Source organism: Lissotriton helveticus, chromosome 10 (genome assembly GCF_964261635.1).
Source record: "Lissotriton helveticus chromosome 10, aLisHel1.1, whole genome shotgun sequence".
Classification (NCBI taxonomy): domain Eukaryota; kingdom Metazoa; phylum Chordata; class Amphibia; order Caudata; family Salamandridae; genus Lissotriton; species Lissotriton helveticus.
In genome coordinates this window covers 569,980,643-570,006,222 of record NC_136071.1, presented here as the reverse complement: position 1 = coordinate 570,006,222, position 25,580 = coordinate 569,980,643, and positions in this window count along the sequence as shown.

Here is a 25,580-nt window from a genome sequence, read left to right as displayed (position 1 = left end):
TGGAATCGTCGACTGACATTCTTCGTGCTTGCAGGGTCGGTAATTGTAACGTGGGCTGAACTTGTATGGCAGGCTGACCCGGGGGTACCGTAACAGGTACTCCGGTGTCTGGAGGAACGGGAAGTGCCTGATTTACAGGGACAGGTGGAGCGCGAACTGGATTTGCATATTCGGGGACTGTGTCGTCCAAATAGGACGAAATAAAAATATCAGCTGCGGTCGGTTTGTGACGTAGCTTGGTCGGAACTAATGGTGGCGGGAAATTACCGGATGCCTCTGGGGTCGCCTTTGGCAAGCCCTCGGCAAGGAGAGGATACATACCCTTAATAAGGGCATGCCTCTGTCTGTCTGACTGTTCGGTTTTGACTTGTTCACCTATCTCGATCAATTCTCTTTCTTGGGCTCGTTCTTGGGATTCTCTACTTGACTCTGACTTTCTGACTTCCTTTTCCGTTCTTTTATGAGCTTCCTTACGCCATAACTCGATGGCATCTTTCTGTGACTGTCTGGCTTTCTTTTTCCATAATGCTTCTTCTACTCGCATGATACATTCGGCATCCCATGTACCCGATACGGGCCATCTATACTTTTCTTCTAACTGTTTGGTATACTCTACCCATAAATCTAGATACAATATGGCGCTTATGCCATGTTTCTGATACATAAAGTGACCTGGACTGTCCCTAGGCGGAACAGGAACTGCTGCTTCCAGCAGACCCTTTCTAGTTTTTAACTGACGTAACTTTGAAAAGAGCGGCATTCTAAACTTGAATCGGAACACAATACAATACACGAAAAACAATAACAATTGGGAAAACAATTCAGGCATACCACGACATTGGAAATACATTAAACAACATTATAAATAACAGTTCGAACAGAATACTACCTGAAAAAACTGAAAACAGAAACAGAACAGAATTTCTCGAGAACGGAACAGACTAGAGTTACTGGATGCACTGCTAAAACAGTACGGAACATACCGGTCCCATAAAGGAACACATCAAGACCCGTATCCACCTAGGTGAACACTTCGTTTGTGGGCTTGGGTACCACCAACCCACGGACCAGGAGTCAATTTAGACTGACCCTGTCTAGACACTACCCCAGCAATGGTACTCACCGGGCAGCACGGAACGGAAGGCCTCGGACGGGACTGGACTACGACGACGAACTTCGGACTCCGGACTTCAATTACGGGTGGACCTCCGGATACCTCGGACCTTGGACTCTCGGCTTGGGCTCTGGTCGGGACTCGCCGCGTTCCTCCACCGTCTCGTTCGGATGCTGGACCGCCTCCTCCGTCTCCCCCGTGGGCCTGAGGGATACTTGAGCAGAAATATCTGCCACTGCGCAGAAGAGTTCCGTCACGACTGCAGAGGGTCAGGGGGTCGGCGTGGCTTCACCGACGCGTGGGGAAAGGGCAAGTCCCTATTCGGGCGCCATTATGTGGTAAATAAATAAATAATACCCTATTTTTGGATGAATGAATAAATAACAGATAGCTCAATAAATAAGAGTCAAGATTCGAGGTAGTAGGAGTTTCTGCAGGTTTATTACAGCATAAGGACAGGATCAGGACAACCTGCATAGGAACAGAATGACAGGGCCCAGCAGGACAACTGGGACCCAGCAGGGGAAAAAGAGGCCCAGCAGCTGCTGGGGCTAGGTCTGGGATGAGCGCGCTAACATTTAATAACATAACATTGATATATATACATAGCGCGAACATATAGCATTACATTGCAGTAGGCGTAACAGTGGGTGGAGCAGAAGGCGTGACGCGTAACAGTCGCGAGAGATAACAGTAAAAAGAGGTGTAACTGGGAGTATACATAGACATGTGATGTGAACGTAACAGAATATGTCATGAATGGGCGGAAACATAGGAGGGGGCTACCTAAGGAGCCGGGACCTCTAACCTAATGGTGCGCGAAAACTGGCAATGACGTGTTACTAGGAGAAGCTGGGGGCTGCGAACTCTGTGCTAGGAGCAGAGACTAGAGTCTGGAGGGTCGGAGCGACATGTACCTAAACCCTATCTGGTATCTAATGTTTAGGGAACATGTTGATATGAACTAGAAGTCATGAGGGGAGAGGCTAACCTGATTCTAAGACTGGACCATGCATTATTCTACATGTAGTGCGTGAAGAATATTAAATGACCATTAAATACAGTATTTCTCTAACGTGGAGCCGAGTAGGCTAGACAATGACGGAAACTATTGATGCAGTTCAGTAGCTTAGGAATGCAGAGGAGGAGGACTGAACTGATAGCAGGAACTATAACATACTTTTGGCAGACTCAGAGGCAGAGCCGGGGTGCACCGAGCACTGCGAGGCAGGAAGTAAGTGAAGGGTCGAGGATACAGGTGGGGGCTGTATCGCTCCTCAGCGAGGCTTTCAGAAAACAGGAGCTGAATCTGTGGTCCGGGCCCTTTTGAGGCCTGGAAACGGGGACTTTATAATTGAATAACGTGCACACTGAGAAACGTGGCAACATTACTTACATAGGCCTGATATTCGTAGTATTCACGAGGACTGGAAACTAACATACTAGAGGTGGACACAACTGCAATTGCGTCTTTAATCAGAAATGGGGAATAACATATGCATATTGGTCATGCACACATAACATATGATGGATGGGGCGTAGGGACACAGAACATGGCAAAATTTACTTTTCCACAGCTCATTGCACCATCAGGATTCAAGCAAGCCGGGCCGAAGACGCCTGAAATGGCAGAAACCGGTCCCCGGAAGCTTGTTTCCTTCCCAGTACAAGAATTGGCTTGGTAGTTTGGTTTGCCCTGTTCCCATCATGCACTGGGACAGGAACAGACTAATTTGCATATAGCCAAGTTCTGAGCTGGGATGGTGCAGTGAGCTAAAAAACGGTGATGGATCAAGCCCTGATCTTTGGACTGGGTAAGAGTGGTCTGCTTAATTCAGGCACTCTGTTCATCACCACCCCCTTTTCTGAATCATTTTGTCCACCATAAGCGTGGAAGGGTATACTCAGATGTGAGTCCCTTGCTCATTGCACCATCAGGATTCAAGCAAGCCGGGCCGAAGACGCCTGAAATGGCAGAAACCGGTCCCCGGAAGCTTGTTTCCTTCCCAGTACAAGAATTGGCTTGGTAGTTTGGTTTGCCCTGTTCCCATCATGCACTGGGACAGGAACAGACTAATTTGCATATAGCCAAGTTCTGAGCTGGGATGGTGCAGTGAGCTAAAAAACGGTGATGGATCAAGCCCTGATCTTTGGACTGGGTAAGAGTGGTCTGCTTAATTCAGGCACTCTGTTCATCACCACCCCCTTTTCTGAATCATTTTGTCCACCATAAGCGTGGAAGGGTATACTCAGATGTGAGTCCCTTGCTCATTGCACCATCAGGATTCAAGCAAGCCGGGCCGAAGACGCCTGAAATGGCAGAAACCGGTCCCCGGAAGCTTGTTTCCTTCCCAGTACAAGAATTGGCTTGGTAGTTTGGTTTGCCCTGTTCCCATCATGCACTGGGACAGGAACAGACTAATTTGCATATAGCCAAGTTCTGAGCTGGGATGGTGCAGTGAGCTAAAAAACGGTGATGGATCAAGCCCTGATCTTTGGACTGGGTAAGAGTGGTCTGCTTAATTCAGGCACTCTGTTCATCACCACCCCCTTTTCTGAATCATTTTGTCCACCATAAGCGTGGAAGGGTATACTCAGATGTGAGTCCCTTGCTCATTGCACCATCAGGATTCAAGCAAGCCGGGCCGAAGACGCCTGAAATGGCAGAAACCGGTCCCCGGAAGCTTGTTTCCTTCCCAGTACAAGAATTGGCTTGGTAGTTTGGTTTGCCCTGTTCCCATCATGCACTGGGACAGGAACAGACTAATTTGCATATAGCCAAGTTCTGAGCTGGGATGGTGCAGTGAGCTAAAAAACGGTGATGGATCAAGCCCTGATCTTTGGACTGGGTAAGAGTGGTCTGCTTAATTCAGGCACTCTGTTCATCACCACCCCCTTTTCTGAATCATTTTGTCCACCATAAGCGTGGAAGGGTATACTCAGATGTGAGTCCCTTGCTCATTGCACCATCAGGATTCAAGCAAGCCGGGCCGAAGACGCCTGAAATGGCAGAAACCGGTCCCCGGAAGCTTGTTTCCTTCCCAGTACAAGAATTGGCTTGGTAGTTTGGTTTGCCCTGTTCCCATCATGCACTGGGACAGGAACAGACTAATTTGCATATAGCCAAGTTCTGAGCTGGGATGGTGCAGTGAGCTAAAAAACGGTGATGGATCAAGCCCTGATCTTTGGACTGGGTAAGAGTGGTCTGCTTAATTCAGGCACTCTGTTCATCACCACCCCCTTTTCTGAATCATTTTGTCCACCATAAGCGTGGAAGGGTATACTCAGATGTGAGTCCCTTGCTCATTGCACCATCAGGATTCAAGCAAGCCGGGCCGAAGACGCCTGAAATGGCAGAAACCGGTCCCCGGAAGCTTGTTTCCTTCCCAGTACAAGAATTGGCTTGGTAGTTTGGTTTGCCCTGTTCCCATCATGCACTGGGACAGGAACAGACTAATTTGCATATAGCCAAGTTCTGAGCTGGGATGGTGCAGTGAGCTAAAAAACGGTGATGGATCAAGCCCTGATCTTTGGACTGGGTAAGAGTGGTCTGCTTAATTCAGGCACTCTGTTCATCACCACCCCCTTTTCTGAATCATTGCTAGTTAACAGTGTGTCATGTGTGAAATATAGAGATGATAATAGGATGAACAGATTCTGGCAGCATATCGCCCTGACAATATAACCTTCCCATACACTCCACACCTCCACACATGGCCTCCCTAATCATCATCCAAGTATGTTTGATACCACAGTTTTGTGAGAGATACATAACATGTGAGAGATGGTGCACCTTGTAATAGGAAACCATGTTTAAAGGGGTTAAAGGACTACTAGAGTCAGCAGGAGACCTGACCTTATGCCCCTTTGACCGGTGTCAACACAGACAGACTTTCATATATTATTCTTTTGTAGATGTTATATTATTCAGAGGAGAAGATTTATTGTCCCGCTTATGTGTAGGAACAATTTAGGCAATTCCGGCCAGCATTGTTTTTTTATCCAAATGCTTGATGACCTTTTGGTGTGCTATTCTTTAGCATCATTTCTTTGGTACTCTTTGAAGAGTAGGAGATCTCAAACTGTCTGTGTTGCAAAAACCTGCATTGATAGTTTTATCTCCACTCTATATGATAAATTAAAATACTATGTACTTGGGCAAGATAGTGATAATTTAATGTGTTTAGGATTTTATGCATAAGTAAATAGATATATCCTGGTAGCTGCTACTACAGCGGTACTCCAAAAATAATTTCTAAATTGGTATCGCCATTTCCCTGAAATATCCGGACACACTTTCATTCACCAGTGGGGCCCATAACACTGCATACCTCCTCAACTCCATTTACCTCTACTTCAGGGATTGGTGAAACAAAAAGGAGTAATGCTGCAACATTGGCGGAGTGTCTAAAGCTATTTAACTAGTCATTATTTACAGTTATAATTTTTAACGATTCACCATGGTTTTCAACAAACATGAATTTTATTCAGACACACCACCATAGTGGCAATGGATCTGCTAGAAAGAAAAATAGGCGTAGGAAAAATTACAAGACCAGCTTTTAATTTTCCATTTTCCTAATTTTTATTAAAAGCAAACTTTTAGTATGTCTGACATTTAGGCATTTATTAATTCTTTATTCAGTAAAATATAAACTTTATTTCAGAATGATCATTTTATTTTAAAGCTCGGAAAATAGGCATTTATTTTAGAAATCAGTGGAAAATTTAGCAAAGAACAGATAGTTCCAAATTCATTCTCGCCTAACATCCCTAACGCCCTCATCTTATCCTTCAGTCCTGCAAAGAAAACAAGAAATAATTCAAAGAGTCTTACATCCAGGATTCGATCTGCAATCCGACAGCACTTCGAGATGAAATCGAAAGGAGCGATGCTTTTAAGCAAAATCAAGGGTTTTTATACACTAATTTCCTAACTTAATCTATCTAACAAGTATATAACAACACCAACTCAGGTTCTGATTGGACACATTTAGGGTAGATGAGCCTTTCCTCATCATTACAGCATCATATTCACGGTGAATCAGAAATTTAATAAAAGATTATTGTTCAGGACAGTCTTTGGCCTAGTCACATCCTCGACTGGCAACTTTACTGTTCTTTCTCACGTTCAGAACACTCGAATGTCCATGTTTTGGCAATCATCCTGACTTTCAGGGCAATGTAGCCTTGAACTTCCCATCCGAGCACAGGCATTTCACTCTCACTTGCAGGCTTTGGGCACGCATGCGCAGTCCAGCACTTGCTCGCAGTTAACCAGAACAGCCATGTTTTCACTAGGCCTCAGAGGCCACTTTTGGAACTATCATAGAAACAAACACAAATTCATGTCAAATATGGAACTAAAGCCCTTCTGCTTACCTCCCTCCTTACTAATGTTTCTCCATTAGTTATTACCTAGCAAGTAAGCCACATAAATGCGTTTCATACTTACATATCCGACAACTTTCTGGCACAACAACGTGTACAATAAGCACATTCATGCTGCGTTTATTTATATTTAAGCTGTGCATTAGTTCACATCACAATAACAATACAAATTAGTTAATTATATTGCTTCATGCAGGCAAAATTAGTATTCTCACGTTTGCATTTGTGTGCATTTTATACTATTGTTGATTATTTCACCACAACACACCATTAGCAAATGTTAATGTTATGGAACATTGACTTTACAAGGGGTACACAAAATTTTGTTTTGCCAACTTGCTCCATCAATTCCCTCATCTGGTGATTTTGTCACCAAACATCTCTCAAAATTTTGGAAAATTTAGCAGAACATGTTTCGAATTCTTCATATTAGTACAATTTACACTCCAGTATCTTTCTCCTTTGTTTCTTTGAAAATCTTCTCACTAATTTCTTCCATTTCTATTTCATTCTTTTCTCTTTCCCTTGCATTTCGTTCTTGAATTGTCTTCTTTATTGCCTTTCTAAAATCTCTCCTACCTTTGCATGTACAGCATAACCTTATCAGGAAAATCACTATCACAAAAATTGTTATTGGAATTAGTATTTTACCTATAATCGAACTACCTATTTATTGAAACCAATGCTTAACTGCTGAAAAACTTTTACCCAACTTTTTGAGAACACCTTCAACCTCCAGTGGTTCAATTTCTCTATGTAAATCTGTAATATTTGTAATATACTTCTCAAGATTTTGACTTTTATCTGGAATATAAGTACAACAATGTTGCACTTTTAAAATTCCACAGACTCCTCCCTCTTTTGCTAAAATTATATTAAGGGCTATTCGATTTTGCATTACCATAGCTCTCATAGGAACCATTTCAGTATCAACCATCAGGAATCCTCTTGCGGTGTCTGTTGACAGACGATCAATTATTGTGGACAATTTTCGGATTCTATTTGCATTAAATGTAATTTCCACTGCTGGTATCAGTGCTCAGAAGACATCACCTATTATTTCCATCACACTCTCTCTTTTTTTTCGACTTAAGACTTTGCCTATCTCATGCTTTCCATTAGTACCTCTATCTACATGGAAAATTTTAGGGAAGACCAAGCCCACATAACAGGTTCCATACCAATGGTCAGGTAACCTATAGTAAGCTCTATTCCCACAGATGAAATATATACCTGGAAAAACAGGATCATCTCCTCCTTTAAATCCCCAACCCCCTATAATTCTATAGGTGTCTTTACATTGACTGGCACCCACACAATAATTATCATACATAGTATTGTCTCTTCTAATACAAAATTTCCCTAACATTGGAGTATCTATGTTTAATAGCCACATTCACATTTTTATCGTCAAGATTCTCATCATTAAATGTCGAATATTTAGATTTCGCATGTTTTATTTTCTCACTTCGTTTGTAAGCAACCCTCATTTCTTCAACCATATTCAAAAATGTTTTCTCTTCAACTCTCATTTTACATGTCAAATTATTATTAAAAGCATATTCATGTGTCAGCTCATCTAATTCCAAGAAATACTCTCCCATCTCTTTTGCAGGTTTCTTTTTGTTCAATGCACTGTCAATTTTTAGTTTTGCAAAAAATGTCATCTACATTGGAATAATGATATTGCAATTTCCCAGTCTGATAAAACAAGCTTGCAATTACGCTACAAGTCACTCCATACGTGAGAGGAAGGTGGTGATAAGTCACCCCTTCTGACGCTGATGCTGGCAATTTTACGCAAACTTACCAATCATCAACATTCATAGTTTTAATATACTCAAGTAATAACTTTGAAAATGTATTTTTTGTGTAGTCACTGATAGACTTATCCTGATGCACCTCTGGTTTGTACACATGAATCTCATGAACTTCTACTTTCTCACGTGGCTTATTTGAACTCACACTTGGCTTCAATTTCGTTAAACTGTCTTGGAAAGGAATACCAATAGCTAAAATTATCCATAATATTATCAATAATCCCATGCATATAGAGCAGCATCTACACCATTTTCTAAAAATAGAACATTTTGTTTTATGATTGCTGAAAGCCATTTTCTCTAACGAGATTTCTTCGACCTAGCGTCACCTATGAGTTATACACCACTCAATTCACTAACAGGTTTTCTTCGACCTTATGTCAATTCTATTCTAAATTACACTATGGTTAGTTTTCTAACAGGTTTTCTTCGACCTTATATCAACTCTGAACACCTCTATATTTACAATATCCATCTCACAGGACTACAGAATTTTTACTTATCATATTCTTTGAGCAACTCTTTTCCCTTAGTTGACTTCTTTACTCACTTTTCCCAATCATCTTTGAGTAGTACAGGTTTTCTTGTCTGTTATTAACTTCAACAATGGGCGGTAGGACAATATATGTCCACTCACGTGATTTATACTTCTGGTTTGGTCGCTTTACTCTTTTTGGTCTTTGGACAATTTCTATTTTCTTTCCCAGTGTTTTTTTCTGGCTAGAGATCTCATTCACTTGCTCTTCTGGCTCTCTTGCTTTGTTCACTAGTTTAAATCTCAATCCACCAGTTTCTTTAGGCCAATTATCTCCTTTACAGACTTTCTCCACAACCTCCCTTTCACCTTCACCTTCAGATGCAGACCTGGCTTCTGATTCTTCCAGATGTCGACGTTCCTGTCGGTCTTCAGTATCTGGAGTTCTTTCTGGTACAGCTTCAGAATCAGAGTCAGTTGTACTTTCACCGTCGTATGGGTATTCAGATGCAGGCACATGAATGGTGTGGCTCGCATGCACCCACCTCTTCAGTCCAGCACACTTGACTGCAGTAGTACTGACCAAGATAACCTGGCGTTGTTTCTGCCACCGAGGTACCAAGCAATTTCGCCTGCGATGTACTTTCACTCGAACCCAGTCTCCAGGGACTAGATCATGAGCTGGATATTTCTCTTTGGAATTTGACTCAGTTCCCACCTGGTGGAGCACAGAAGTTGTATAAACAAAAGGAATCCTACCAAAGGAGAAGTGTTACCCAAAGGATATGGGAGCGCCCAGTGTCTTTTAAAATACCCCTCACACACCAAAAGGCCCCTTGGTGTCATGCTTCATCATCGGGGTCTTCGCACCCCTCTAACGGGATGCGGCGTGCTACGACCTACCACTACGCGGGAGCACTGATAAATGGCTATGTGTGGTGTGTGTGGTGCAAGTGATAAAGCAAAATAATGTGAGTGGTGGTGGGTAGTGACTGGTTTAAAAAGTACCTGGCTCGTAGGTGAAAGAAAAATGTATTCAGGACCTCGGGCTGGCACTATTAAAAGAAGTGAAGTGCGAGGTAACTTCTGTCTTGTTAATGGACAGTACCTCTTGTGTGCGTCGACATGTTTCGGAGCAAACGCTCCTTCTTCAGGACGGGAGCACAACTTCCCCACCTTACTCACGTTTTACTAATTAGTAACTCAAAAATTCAACTTGGTTTAATAACAAAAAGTGAAAATTTAAGTGAAAAAAAGGCTATAATGTGCCTACAGCGGTTTTTTGCTCAGGAAACATGCAATTGCATGACCTGAAAAAGAAAAAGAAAAAAGGAAAAATGAAATGGTCTCCCAAATAGTGGGTAGTTCTACAAGTGCAGTCACCTGGAGCCAACCATATAGCACAATTTGCCCTGTAAAAGAAAAAGACTTACACAACATACACTACATGGAACACACAAGACTGTTTGTATTATGATATCAGGGAAATGTGGGTCATACTTAGTAGATGTGGTTTTGCTTGCTTTCATGAGCTCTCAGGGGCGTCTGGGGGTAATTGCTAATTTTTGCAATCTGAGTGGAAAGATAAAAAGGAGCAAGTACAAATAAATAAAGGAGTTGGCCAATTCTTACTCACTTGTTCTGGAAGAGAAGTGCAATTGCCCTGCCATATATAGTCACAGGACGTAGACGAGTATTCTCCGCCTTCCCCACACGCAGCTCCGCTCGAATGGTGATGCGTGCTTGCTGTGGGCGGTATTTATACCATGTAGTCCTAATTAAGCTAGCCCTAATTGCCACGGGAGCGGATGTGATAAACCGTCCAAATATGGACTTTCCGCATGCCCAATTACCGGTGTTCTGGTCCCTCGCACCAGGACCAAATCAATTCCTTGTAAGGGGAGGTCCCGTACATAACCGGGCGTTGCCGTTTAGTATCTTGGCTTAGCGCGTGCTCAGTTTAATCTAGCAACAACGCGCAAGGTCGGCAAAAAGACAACGGTTGGCCGCGCATAGGCGTATGGATGTGGGAAGATCCCCTACACGGCCGGGCGTTGTCGTTAAGTATCTTGGTCACGCGCGTGCGCAGTTTGTTCTAGCAGCACTGCGCAAGCTCGCCAAGGAGACATAGGTCGGCCGCGCGTGCGCGGTCGTATGGATGAGACGCCTAGGTCTACTGTTCTCAGAATTGAGTAATCTATGAAAACCATGGCCCCTGATTTTATTTTCGGTCAAATACATGTTTAAATTAACAAAGAGAGTCTTCTAGTTAATTAAAATAAGTTGATATTAAATAGTGAGGGAGTATAATATTTACAGAATTCAGGCCTTTATATTAAGCAAAGAAAGATACCTTCTGATTGTGACAAATAGTTCCCATAGGGCATTGTTGTGGGAGATTGAGGGTTGTGCATCTCCAATGGTAGATGATAATATTACCCCATGTGTATGGGTACCCAGCCATCATTCAGAATAGGACATATTTTAGGACCTTTTCAGTTATTGTGTTGCCTTTAATTGGATAATTGTGACCACGGGACATCATCATTAAGTCCATGAATGTGTGTGCCCAGGCGGAACACCCATCTTTGTTCCCAGTCGGGATCCAAGGCCATTTTCCTTGTGGCAATTGTAGCAGTTGTCACTTGACACAAAAGAGCAAGACTCTTACATTCAGAAACGGCACTACCTGGGAGCAACGACGTTTCACTAACTGTAACACCAAAAACGTGGTCTACATAATAACCTGTCCTTGCGGGTTGGAATACGTGGGGATGACCACCAGAGCAGTGAAAACGAGACTAAGCGAACACAAAAGTAATGTCCGGTGTAAAAAAAGCACCACAAAGATGGCCACACATTACTTGGAAGAACAGCATTGTGTCAATGACCTAAGGTGGACAGTCATCGAATCACTACCGTCTGAAAACGGTTTGTTCCAAAAGGAACAAAGATGGGTGTTCCGCCTGGGCACACACATTCATGGACTTAATGATGATGTCCCGTGGTCACAATTATCCAATTAAAGGCAACACAATAACTGAAAAGGTCCTAAAATATGTCCTATTCTGAATGATGGCTGGGTACCCATACACATGGGGTAATATTATCATCTACCATTGGAGATGCACAACCCTTAATCTCCCACAACAATGCCCTATGGGAACTATTTGTCACAATCAGAAGGTATCTTTCTTTGCTTAATATAAAGGCCTGAATTCTGTAAATATTATACTCCCTCACTATTTAATATCAACTTATTTTAATTAACTAGAAGACTCTCTTTGTTAATTTAAACATGTATTTGACCGAAAATAAAATCAGGGGCCATGGTTTTCATAGATTACTCAATTCTGAGAACAGTAGACCTAGGCGTCTCATCCATACGACCGCGCACGCGCGGCCGACCTATGTCTCCTTGGCGAGCTTGCGCAGTGCTGCTAGAACAAACTGCGCACGCGCGTGACCAAGATACTTAACGACAACGCCTGGCCGTGTAGGGGATCTTCCCACATCCATACGCCCATGCGCGGCCAACCGTTGTCTTTTTGCCGACCTTGCGCGTTGTTGCTAGATTAAACTGAGCACGCGCTAAGCCAAGATACTAAACGGCAACGCCCGGTTATGTACGGGACCTCCCCTTACAAGGAATTGATTTGGTCCTGGTGCGAGGGACCAGAAAACCGGTAATTGGGCAAGCGGAAAGTCCATATTTGGACAGTTTATCACATCCGCTCCCGTGGCAATTAGGGCTAGCTTAATTAGGACTACATGGTATAAATACCGCCCACAGCAAGCACGCATCACCATTCGAGCGGAGCTGCGTGTGGGGAAGGCGGAGAATACTCGTCTACGTCCTGTGAGTATATATGGCAGGGCAATTGCACTTCTCTTCCAGAACAAGTGAGTAAGAATTGGCCAACTCCTTTATTTATTTGTACTTGCTCCTTTTTATCTTTCCACTCAGATTGCAAAAATTAGCAATTACCCCCAGACGCCCCTGAGAGCTCATGAAAGCAAGCAAAACCACATCTACTAAGTATGACCCACATTTCCCTGATATCATAATACAAACAGTCTTGTGTGTTCCATGTAGTGTATGTTGTGTAAGTCTTTTTCTTTTACAGGGCAAATTGTGCTATATGGTTGGTTCCAGGTGACTGCACTTGTAGAACTACCCACTATTTGGGAGACCATTTCATTTTTCCTTTTTTCTTTTTCTTTTTCAGGTCATGCAATTACATGTTTCCTGAGCAAAAAACCGCTGTAGGCACATTATAGCCTTTTTTTCACTTAAATGTTCACTTTTTGTTATTAAACCAATTTGAATTTTTGAGTTACTAATTAGTAAAACGTGAGTAAGGTGGGGAAGTTGTGCTCCCGTCCTGAAGAAGGAGCGTTTGCTCCGAAACATGTCGACGCACACAAGAGGTACTGTCCATTAACAAGACAGAAGTTACCTCGCACTTCACTTCTTTTAATAGTGCCAGCCCGAGGTCCTGAATAAATTTTTCTTTCACCTACGAGCCAGGTACTTTTTAAGCCAGTCACTACCCACCACCACTCACATTATTTTGCTTTATCACTTGCACCACAAACACCACACATAGCCATTTATCAGTGCTCCCGCGTAGTCGTAGGTCGTAGCACGCCGCATCCCGTTAGAGGGGTGCGAAGACCCCGATGATGAAGCATGACACCAAGGGGCCTTTTGGTGTGTGAGGGGTATTTTAAAAGACACTAAGTGCTCCCATATCCTTTGGGTAACACTTCTCCTTTGGTAGGATTCCTTTTGTTTATACATGTTAGATTGTGGAGTAAGAATCCTACTTCGTTTACTCTACCTCCCTTTTTGTTAATTTCATGGAGCACAGAAGTTACCACATCAGACAGATTTTTGCAGTAATCCAGTATGATGTCATCATTAATTGGCAAAAACTTATTAACAGGGACATTCCAAATAACATCCTCCTTGGCCTGCTCCGACATCTTCAAAGCCCCACACGGAGTGCCACAGGGATCTATACTGAGTCCCCTGTTTTTTAACCTTTACCTTAGACCCCTGGCCGACCTAGCTGAAAGATCTGGACTTACCCTCATGACCTACGCTGACGATTCCCAAATTATATTCTCCCTATCTGAATCCTGTCCATCATCCCCATCTCTCCTCAAATTAGGGCTTCAAAACATCCTAAATTGGATGACAAGAAACCAATTAAAGCTTAATGGGGACAAGACAGAGATTCTTCTTTTAGGAAAACAACGAGATCTTTGGAACCCTTCACACTGGCCAAACCAGATGGGTAATTTTCCCACCCCAGTTACTCAAGTACGTAATATGGGAGTGATCATGGATAGCTCCCTCTCCATGAACCAACAGGCCAGCAAAGTTGTCGGCCTATGCCTTACCATTATCAAATGGCTGAGAAAAATCCTTTGGATGCTGCCCTCCTCCACTCAAAAAACCGTAGTCAATGCCCTCATAACATCACGGCTTAACTACGGTAACATTCTGTACCTTGGCTCCAACAAAGCGGTAGTCAGTCGACTACAACTTGTCCAGAACGCAGCTTTTCAACTACTGTGCAGAATCCCTAAAAATTCCGGAGTCTCGAGCTATCATCGCGAACTCCACTGGCTCAGGGTAGAAAGCGGAATCCGTTTTAAAGCCCTGAACTACATGTTCAGGATCAAAGCAGGTACTGCACCCAAATACCTTTTAGCTTTGGCTCATCCTTATACTCCCAAGCGAACTCTTCGCTCGCAATCAGCTGCCAATTTCTGCGTACCAAGATTTAAATTGGCAAAAATGGGAGGCAGATCATTCGCCCACCTTGGGCCATCCCTCTGGAATGCACTCCCTCCCTACATTCGAAAGGAGGAAAACCATGTCAGGTTTAGAAGGCACGTCAAGACCTGGCTATTTGAACAATAACAAGAATAGCCAGTAATCTCCTGCCATCTCTATGCTGTGTCTCGGCGCCGGGAAACCCTTTTTGGGTAGCTGTAGCGCCTTACAAATTTTAAAAATAAATAAATATAAATACGCCAGCCTCATCACCCTGCCCATCAAAATCTCATGTGGACTCAGTCCAGTTTTCTTGTCAGGAATACTTCTTAATGTCATCAGGACAAGCGGTAAAGCATCTGGCCACTTAAGTCCTGTTGCCAAACACATTTTTGCAATTCTGTTCTTAATTGTTCCATTCACCTCCTCCACTACCCCTGACGCCTCAGGTCTGTAAGCACAAGGCAGCTTCTGGCGAATGTCCAGAGCTTCACAGATCATTTGCATGAGCTCGTTTTGGAAATGAGGTCCACCATCTGACTCAATCGTCACTGGGAAACCAAAACGCGGTATTATCTCACGTAAAAACAGTTTGGCAACAGTCTACCCATCGTTCCTCCTCGTGGGGAAAGCCTCCACCCATCGGGAGAACAAACAGATTATTACAAGAATATACCTAAGCCTATTTCATGTGGGCAACTCCACAAAATCCATCTGAACCCTTGTAAATGGACCACCCTCCCGTCCTATGGTTCCCAAACTTACAACAGTTCTCCTGTTTGGATTGAATTGCTGGCATACCAAACACCTTTGGCACAGGCTTTCAGCAATCATCCTGAACTTGGGATTATACCAAGTCTGTCTAAAGAGACGAATCATGGCATCTCTACCAATGTGGGCCTGACCATGGTACATTCGGGCCATGTCTGAGATCATGCTATCGGGCATTACTGGTCTTTCATCTTTGTAAACCCAAATTTCGTCTTCCTCTTTTTGTCTGCATCCTGCTTTTAGCCAAATATCTTTTTCTTCTGCTTCTGCCTCCTCCTGCATCTGTTTCACTTCCTGCCATGTCTCAACTACAGTAGTTAGCATTAAAGGAATCGGAACATGTTCTTTAAGCTTTTCTTGATTGATTGAAATTTGATTTTTTGCACAATGCTTTGCAATTGCATCCACATAATTGTTTCCACGGGTAATGTAATCCTCACTCTTTTTATGGGCTGAACATTTTACAACAGCTATTTTATCAGGCAAATGAATTACATCTATTAGTGTTTTCAGAAATTCAGCATTCCGGATGGGTGTTCCTGCAGAAGTCAAATAACCTCTTTGGGACCAAAGCTGTCCATAATCATGAACAACTCCGTATCTATATTGACTATCAGTCACTATGGTTACCTTCACCTCCTTTCCCAATTCACATGCTCGTATCAAAGCAATGACCTCCGCTACTTGAGCAGAACGAATTCCTTTCAGACAAAATGCTTCCAACACTTCTGCCACAGTACAAATGGGATAAGCAGCACTTAGAATGCCACTCTCTGTTCTCAAGCATGATCCATCCACAAACATCACAAAATCTGACTCAGGCAAAGGCTCATCTCTGATATCTGGTCTGGGTTTGGACAGTATTCAAGAACATCCAAACATTTGTGATCAAGATCACCTTTCACTTCCGCTTCTATGGTGTCAGGTAGCAATGTGGAAGGATTAACATTTACACATCTGGTAATTGTCACATTCTCAGCTCCCAAATTATTTTCTCATATCGGGTCATTCTGCTATTGGTCATATACTGCGTTTTAGCTCTAGTGAGGAGAATTTCTACAGAATGAGGTACATACACCCTCACAGGAAATCCCATGACAGTTCCTTCATTTTGCTCCAAACTTACACTAGTAGCTGCTACTGCTTTCAGACTGCCTGGCAAAGCTTTTGCAACAGGGTCCAAAACAGCTGAGAAATACGCAATTGGTTTTCTCAGTTTTCCATGTCTCCGAACCAACATTGACAATGCACATCCTTCTCGCTCACTGCAGTACAGTTCAAATTCTTTCTCATAATCAGGCATTCCTAAAGCCGGTGCTTCACACAGTTTCGTTTTCAGCTGTTCAAAAGCTTCCATTTCTGTTTTAGTCAAAATTATGGGGTCTGTGATGTCTGCTCTTGTCAATCTCTGTAATGGTTTTGCAATCAATGAAAATCCACTAATCCACTGTCTACAATAACCTACCATTCCCAAGAACATTCTCACCTGTGTTTGAGTTTTAGGTGGCTGCATTCCTTGTATCATTTTGATTCTTTCTATTGTGACTTGTCTGATTCCTTTAGCAATCTTGTGACCTAAATATTGTACTTCATTCCGACAAAACTGCAATTTTGATGGAGACATTTATGTCCCTCCTCTGCCAAATGATTCAACAATGCTACAGAGTCAGTTACACATGCATCTTTTGTTTTCGATGCAACCAAAAGTCATCAATGTATTGTACTAACACAGACTCTCCAGGCATGTTCAAGGTTTTCTTTAGCAGCTGATTAAAAATCGATGGACTCTCAGTGTACCCTTGTGGAAATCTACACCATGCTAAGATACGATTCTGGAATCGGAACGCAAAAATTGGTGGGCTTTCTGAGTGCAATGGAACAGTAAAGAACGCATTGCACAGGTCAATCACAGTGTACCATTCTGCATCATGGGGAATTTGATACAGAATCACTTCTGGATTCGGAACAATCGGACAACATGGGACAACAATTTTATTAACTTTTCTAAGGTCTTGCACAATTCTAAATGTTCCGTTAGGCTTTTTCAATCACATGTAAAATGTAAATTGATACTTGTATAGCGCACTACTCACCCGCAAGGGTCTGAAGGCGCTTGTACGAATACCGCTGTGGAACCCATCCTGGCTTTCCCTGTGAGGTGTCCACTCCTGGGCACCCTGAAGGTGGAGCCAGGCATCCTTAGCGTTGTGGGGGGCGTTGTGGAGATTAAACAAGCTATTGCCCAGAGTTGCAGAGTGGGACTCCATGATTGGAATAGGCACTGAGGCGAGAATTATCAGGTCCATGGAATTTTGAGCCCAAGACCCGCCGAGGCGGGGAATTGAACCCTGGTCCCGGGCAAGACCTCTGCATCAGGGACTGCCGCTCTAACCATTGAGCCACTCTTCTCCACCGACTGGTGAATTACAAGGACTACTTTCGATTTCTCTCAGTATTCCCTGCTCAATTATTTTGTCAATCACTAGAGGTATTCCTTCAATTACTTCTGCAGTCATTTTATACTGAGGAATATTTGGGTAACGTGCACCTTCCTTTACTGTAACTTTTACGGGATCAACACCTTTCATCAATCCTATATCTTTTCCAGTGAAATACCATACTTCTTCTTTCACTACCTGTTGGACCTGGAATCACCAGACCACATAGGGTAGCCTGACTCAGAGGGGGAATGATTAAATCCAAAGGCACAAAGTGTTAAGCTTGCGTCACACTCTCACAGGAGTCCAGCGTCCATCCACTCCAAAAATGACACTACACCAGGTTTAGAAAAATACGATTTCCTTTATAAAATCTTCTTTTTATATCTCTTTGTCTCTTAGCAGGGTTTATAACTCAATACAATACAAGACTGCACATTTACTTCCTGACGTCCTCAAGACTTCACATTACATTTCCTATTATCATTTCCCAAGAGGAAAGATCCTCAGCAGTTACCCTCGCACCCTCGCTTTTCAGCATAAATATTACAGATTAAATGAGTTGGATTAACAGAATAACGCTTCTCTGTGAATGAGCTGTCATGTACATTGCCCTCGGGAACTCAGGGTCAACAATAGCTAGAAGTTACAGCTGCACAGCAAGCCTGCCCCCATTAGCACCCTTGAAAAATGTCTCATCCAGCTGTATGTCTAAAAGAAAACAGGTACATTATTAGTGCATCACGTATTGCCATATAGTTTGCTCTACTCCAACAGGGAATGGTGTGGCTTAACCCCAGACCATTCCCATGCCCTGAATACTCGTCTTCAAGTTATCCCCTAATACGGCCCTACGGCCCTGGGTCTCAGTGACTGATGACTTGAACAGATTATCGGGAGCTCACCCCCTCTCAAGTTCTGCAGTTCCTGGAAGGCACAGGTCCGATTCCTAAGGAATACTGTTAGGGCTGCGGAATTCCTGATTTATGACACCTCAGGCTTGTGTGTCTCGCCTTAAGCCTCTGGCCCGTTACCCACTAAGGCTAGGATTCAAGCGTCTTTACTGCCACCCTCTCCCAGTGCAGATCCCCTGCTTATTTCGGTAATGTTGAGGTGTCACTCAAGCCCCAGTCAGCGCCTGCTCCGTGTCCCTGATCAGAGGAAGGCTCCGCTGATTTCTGGTTTCACTTCCCTTCCCCTTCTCTTGAGGTAGAAATCAGTTGTTCGTCACCACGCTGGCCGGTAGAGGCGTTCAGCCGGCTTCCGCGTTCCTCCTCTCGCCGGCTCTACCCACGACGAGTTCCGCCTTCACCCGGCCTCTCTCAGCGCCTCCACGCCTTCCCCGACGTCACCGCAGACCTGCCTCCAGAGCTTCCGGACCCTCCGCTGTCCTCCGGCAGCACCTGCTGTCCCTCGCTTTCACACCCCAGCGCAAGGAATCCGCGGCAGGGGGGGAGGGAAGAAAGGGGCACTTCCACACAGTAGGGTCGACAGCTGGCACGACAAGACCTCCACACTGTGAGTCCTGCTTCGCGTCCACAGGGACCGTTCCCCGCCTCCCTCACACAGCGTGTCAGCAATGAATTGGCCTCACAACGTTGCCAGTTAGTGTTCTTCCCGCAGTCTCTAGTAGGGGGAATCCGGGTTCACCGCTGCGATTGGTATCGCCCTAGAGCTAGCCTCCTTTCCGCTTCCTAGCAGTAACACAAGTTCATCTTACTGGGCAAGCAGGGTTAAGAGGAGGGTATATTTCAGAGCTAGTGATGGTATTACGATGGCAGGGTTTGGTCAACAGGAAAGGGGTCACGTCAGTATGGAAGAGCAGCTGGCCCGCAGGTCAATCTAACCCCTCACAGTGCGCCTTCCTCCTCACTAAGTCGCCTCACTCCTCACCAGGTCCACATCACCCTCTCTCTGGTCACACACAAATGGCCGCCCTCCCTCTGACCTTTATATAGGCTGGCCCCAGGCTACTAGAACCAGCTGGAAGGTTCTAGAGTGTCGCTATGTTATCCTATGGGTCCCTTTTCTGAGGTGACCATTTGTGGCAGTTACAAGCTACCATTTTGTAGAACTAAATTTTCATGAGAAAAGGGGGGGGGTGTCTAGGCCTCAATGAAAGCATGAGGACAAGGTAGCACCCACCCCCAAGACAACACCTAAAAATTCCAGTGGACATAAAAAAACAAAGGTTAGAAGGCAGAAAAGGGGACACAAATAAATAAATAATGGGAGGGACTACCCAAAGGCTGACAGGTCTAACACGCGTCCCCCCCAGCTGAAAGTGGGGAGAGCTACCCAATCTCTTGGGAGTTCTCATCACTAAGGCGGAAATACCTGGAGAGACCGTCTGCATTGGCGTGGTCCACTCCTGGCCGATGTTCCACCCGAAAGTCCATTCCCTGTAGGGAGATGGACCATCTCAACAGCTTGGGATTCTCCCCCTTCATTTGTATCAGCCAACGAAGGGGTCGATGGTCGGTCTGAACCAGGAAGTGTGAGCCAAATAGGTACGGTCGCAACTTCTTCAGAGCCATACCACTGCAAAGGCTTCCCGCTCAATTGCACTCCACTTCTGTTCCCGGGGAAGCAGTCTCCTGGACAGGAAGACAACCGGTTGATCCAGACCCTCTTTGTTGAGTTGCGATAACACTGCCCCAATGCCATGTTCTGACGCATCCGTTTGGACAATGAATTCCTTGGAGAAATCCGGGGCCCACAGGACCGGTGCTGCACACATTGCTTGTTTCAACTAATCAAAGGCTTGCTGACAAGCCTCCGTCCAGACTACCCGTCGAGGTTGCTTCTTGGATGTGAGCTCAGTTAGGGGTGCCACAATAGTGCCATACCCCTTCACAAAGCGACGGTAGTAACCTGTGAGGCCCAGAAAGGCTTGGACCTCAGTTTGAGTCTTGGGGGGCTCCCAGGCCATGATAGCCTCAATCTTTGCCTGGAGGGGCTGCACCGCTCCCCTTCCCACCAAGTGGCCTAGGTACACAACCGACCCCTGCCCGATCTGACATTTACTGGCCTTGATTGTCAAGCCAGCCTGTTTCAGGGCCTGGAGAACAGATTGTAAGTGACACAAATGGTCCTCCCAACTGCTGCTGATTGAGAAAGCCTCCATCCCAGAGAGGACCTGGTTCACCAGCCGCTGAAAGGTGGCAGGGGCATTCTTGAGCCCAAAGGGCATTACGCAGAACTGGTAGTGCCCTCAGGCTTGGAGAAGGCTGACCTTTCCTTTGCTCCTTCTGTAAGGGAGATCTGCCAGTACCCCGAAGTGAGGTCAAAGGTACTCAAGTATTTGGCAGCTCCCAGCCGGTCAATAAGTTCATCCGCCCTAGGGATCGGATGTGCATCAGTTTTGGTCACTGAATTCAGTCCCCGGTAATCCACACAGAACATTAGTTCTGGAGTGGTGCCTGGTGGGGCAGCTTTTGGTACCAGAACCACCGGACTGGACCAGGGGCTACTAGAAGGTTCAATTACTCCTAGCTCCAGCATCTTTGTGACTTCACTGTGGATGCTGGCTTTCACCTTGTCTGACAGCCGGTAGGTCTTGGACTTCACTGGTGGGCTGTCTCCTGTGTCCACATCATGGGTACACAGGTGGGTCCTACCCGGGACAAGGGAGAACAGCGAGGAATATTGCTCCAGGACTTGGCGGCAGTCCCTCCGCTGTTCAGGAGTCAGGGATGGTGAGAGAATCACTCCCTCCACTGACACATCCTTTTCCTGAGACGAAAAGAGATCAGGGAGAGGCTCGCTTTCCGCTTCCTCTGCTCCATCAGTCACCATCATCAAGATGACCTCGGGCCTCTCATGGTGGGGTTTGAGACGATTGGCATGAAGCACCCGTAGGCGCTGTCGAGGGGGCTTAAGATCCACCAGGTAAGTGGCCTTACCCTTCTTCTCCATCACCTCAAAGGGGCCGGTCCTGCGATCCTGGAGGGCACTAAGCTCTCCAGGTTCCATCACCCACACTTTCTGGCCAGGCTCCAACTCCACAGGGTGAGCGTTGTGGTCATACCACTCCTTCATCACTGCTTGGCTGGCTTCCAAGTTGTCTGAAGCTTGCTACCACAACTTAGCCATTTGGCTCCGGAATGCCAGCATGTAGCTCACCACATCCTGGGGAAGCTTCCTGGGAGACTTTTCCCATCCGTCTTTCACCAGGCTGAGAGGTCCACGCACAGGGTGCCCATACAGAAGCTCGAAGGGGCTGAAGCCCACTCCCTTCTGTGGAACTTCCCTGTAGGAAAACAACAGACAGGGTAGGAGGACGTCCCATTTCCTCTGCAGGCTCTCAGGCAGACTTCTTATCATGCCTTTCAAGGTCTTGTTGAACCTCTCCACCAGACAATTGGTCTGTGGGTGATAAGGAGTGGTAAACCGGTAGGTAACTCCACACTCCTTCCACATAGCCCGCATGTATGCTGACATGAAGTTGGTCCCCCTGTCGGACACAACCTCCTTGGGGAAACCCACCCGGGTAAAGATCCTCATCAGGGCCCTAGCCACTGCAGGTGCAGTAATGGTCCTCAGAGGAATTGCCTCTGGGTACCGTGTGGCGTGATCCACCAGAACCAGGATGAACCTGTGACCAGCTGTAGTTGGTGGATCCAATGGCCCCACAATGTCGATGCCCACCCTTTCAAAGGGGGTGCTAACGACAGGAAGTGGTTCCAGGGGAGCTTTCAGTTTCACCCCTGTTTTCCCACTGGCTTGGCAAGTTACACATGTCCGACAGTATGTGTCGGATGCCACCCTCATCTGAGGCCAATAAAAGTGGGGGACAAGCCGGGCAAAGGTCTTGTCCTGTCCTAAGTGTCCTGCCAAGGGTATCTCATGAGCCAGTTCTAAAAGAAAGGCCGATTATTGTTTAAGGACAACCAAGGCCCGTGATGAACCGTGCACGGGTGCCTTAGGTTCACTGTAGAGGAGTCCATCCTCCCAGTAAATGTGGTAATTCCCAGTAACGTTCCCTGCTGCCTGGGCTTCGGCCTGTCGCCTCAGTCCCTCAAGGATAGGGCACTCCTTCTGGCTCTTACAAAACTCCTCCCTGGTAGGCCCTCCTTCCACATGCCACTCAGCAGGGATAGGTAAGTTCTCCAGGGAGACACCTTCCCCCTCCATGGACTCCTGGTCCACCACCGCAGGTAGCCTATCTGTCTCATGGGGCATGGAAGCCAAGGCAGGCTTTTCCTGTCTTCGGTTCTTTCCCTTTTTGGCAGCTGGCTGGGCCTTTGTTCCAGGCTCCAGTCCAAGCGAACTCCCCATCCGGGTAGTCGCAGACCTTGTGCTAGCACAGGCCCAGTCAGGTGTACCCAGCATCTCAGAATGAGTCCGGTATTCCACCTCCTTTCAAGCATTGTGCTCCATATCATTCCCCAACAGACAATCGACTGGCACGGCAGGGCTTACCGCAACTCGAAGTGAACCTGCAACCCCTTCCCACTCAAATGGAACCTCGGCCACAGGGTAGTGGCCCAATCTGCCGTCAGCCATCACGGCGGGGTGGAGTACATGTGGAATCACCTGCTCTAGAGACACCAGTTGACTCCTTACCATAGTCATACTGGCTCCTGTGTCTCTCAGAGCTTCCCCTCTTTGGCCATTGATGGTGACCCATTGCCCATACTTAGTAGTATTTGAGGGCACCTGGATCTTAGGAACCATCTACCGATCTCCCAGGGACACTAAGGTGACACCCGCTCACTCCCCCCCCTTATCTAAGGGCAACTCCTCCCCGAGCACTACACTAGCTACTCCCGGGGCTTTTCCTCCAGTGGGAGGGGGTGGTCTCTTTGGGCACTTGACATCTCTCTTATAGTGTCCAACGCCACCACACTCAAAGCAGTGGACAACCCTTGGCTGCTGACTTTGGCCAGGATGAGGGTTTCTGGGCGGGTTAGCCTTAGGGGTGAATCCTGTTCCCTTTCCCTGGAAACTGTTTTGGGGGCCTTTTGAGAACTCCCTCTTTTTATCTCCCCCCTCTTTCTTCTGGGGGGCGCCCTGTCCGGTCCTTTGGGAATCCCCTCCAGTCCCCTTTGAGGATACCCGGGTACTAGCCCAGATGTCCGCCTCCTCAGCAAGCTTCCGGGGGCTGGTCAGCTTGCTGTCCACCAGGTGTTGTCGCAGCTCGGGAAAACATTTCTCGAGTAGGTGCTCCTTGAGTATAAGGTCATACAACCTCTCATAGTCCCTCACCTCGCTGCCTTGTACCCAACCCTCTAATGCCTACTTTGCGTAGTCCAAGAAATCCACCCAATTCTGTGTGCCTAGTTTGTGACTACCCCTAAACTTCTGTCGGTATTTTTCTGGAGTCAGTCCAAACTTTCTTATTAGCGCCACTTTCATGGTGGGGTAGTGGGTCTGCTCTCCCTGCTCTAGGGCCAATAGTGTATCCCATCCTGCAGGAGGCATGTATTTATACAAGCCACCCCCCAGTGTTTCTCCAGTATCCCATGGGCTCTTAAGGAGACCTCATAGGCAGCCAGCCACTTGGCGATGTCATCCCCTGCGCTGTAGCTGGCGACTACGTCCTTTGGTAAATAGGGTCTGGGTTCCCTGTTTGTATCTTTGGATTCGCTGCCACCATTAGGAGTACTGGGAGTCCCTGCTTGTAGGGCCTTGAGATCTAACTCTCTGAGTTTCAACTCATAAGCCATCCTCTGCTCCTCCCTTTCCTTTTCCAACCTAGCTAACTCCCACTTCAGCTGTCTTTTCTCTCTCCTGTCCGCTAGTTCAGCTTCAGTCAAGCTTCTTCCAGAGACACTGCTGCCCTCCCTTGAAAGTGTCCTGGGACCCGGTAGTAGGTTCCCCACTTCAGGTTGGTACAATCCATCTACCCCGATGACAGTGTCCCGGTCGGCCTCCTCCTCCTCCTCCTTCCCATCTGGGTGAGCTGCCACCCACGCCCTCAAGCTGGTTTGGAGTTCCCCCTTTTTAGCACCACGCTTGAAGAACACTCCCATATTTTGACAAAATTCTCGGAGTTGAGCCACAGTATAGGTCTCTAACTCTTCCATAGCAAATTCCATTTTTGCCAATGAGAGTCAGGGACAGCCACTTGGAAGAAATTAGTTAAGAGGGTAATTAGAAGCTACCTCCACCCACCACCAGGAGTACATTTGAAAAAACAAAAAAAATAATTAGGGAGTCCGCCAGGAGAAAACTCCAGGTGTAGGTCCGTGGAGTACACTAGGCTACTGCAAACTGGACGCAAGCACAAGTTCTATCCCACCGCTAGACACCAATTATGTTGCACCTGGAATCACCAGACCACATAGGGTAGCCTGACTCAGAGGGGGAATGAGTAAATCCAAAGGCACAAAGTGTTAAGCTTGCGTCACACTCTCACAGGAGTCCAGCGTCCATCCACTCCAAAAATGACACTACACCAGGTTTAGAAAAATACGATTTCCTTTATAAAATCTTCTTTTTATATCTCTTTGTCTCTTAGCAGGGTTTATAACTCAATACAATACAAGACTGCACATTTACTTCCTGACGTCCTCAAGACTTCACATTACATTTCCTATTATCATTTCCCAAGAGGAAAGATCCTCAGCAGTTACCCTCGCACCCTCGCTTTTCAGCATAAATACTACAGATTAAATGAGTTGGATTAACAGAATAACACTTATCTGTGAATGAGCTGTCATGTACATTACCCTTGGGAACTCAGGGTCAACAATAGCTAGAAGTTACAGCTGCACAGCAAGCCTGCCCCCATTAGCACCCTTGAAAAATGTCTCAACCAGCTGTATGTCTAAAAGAA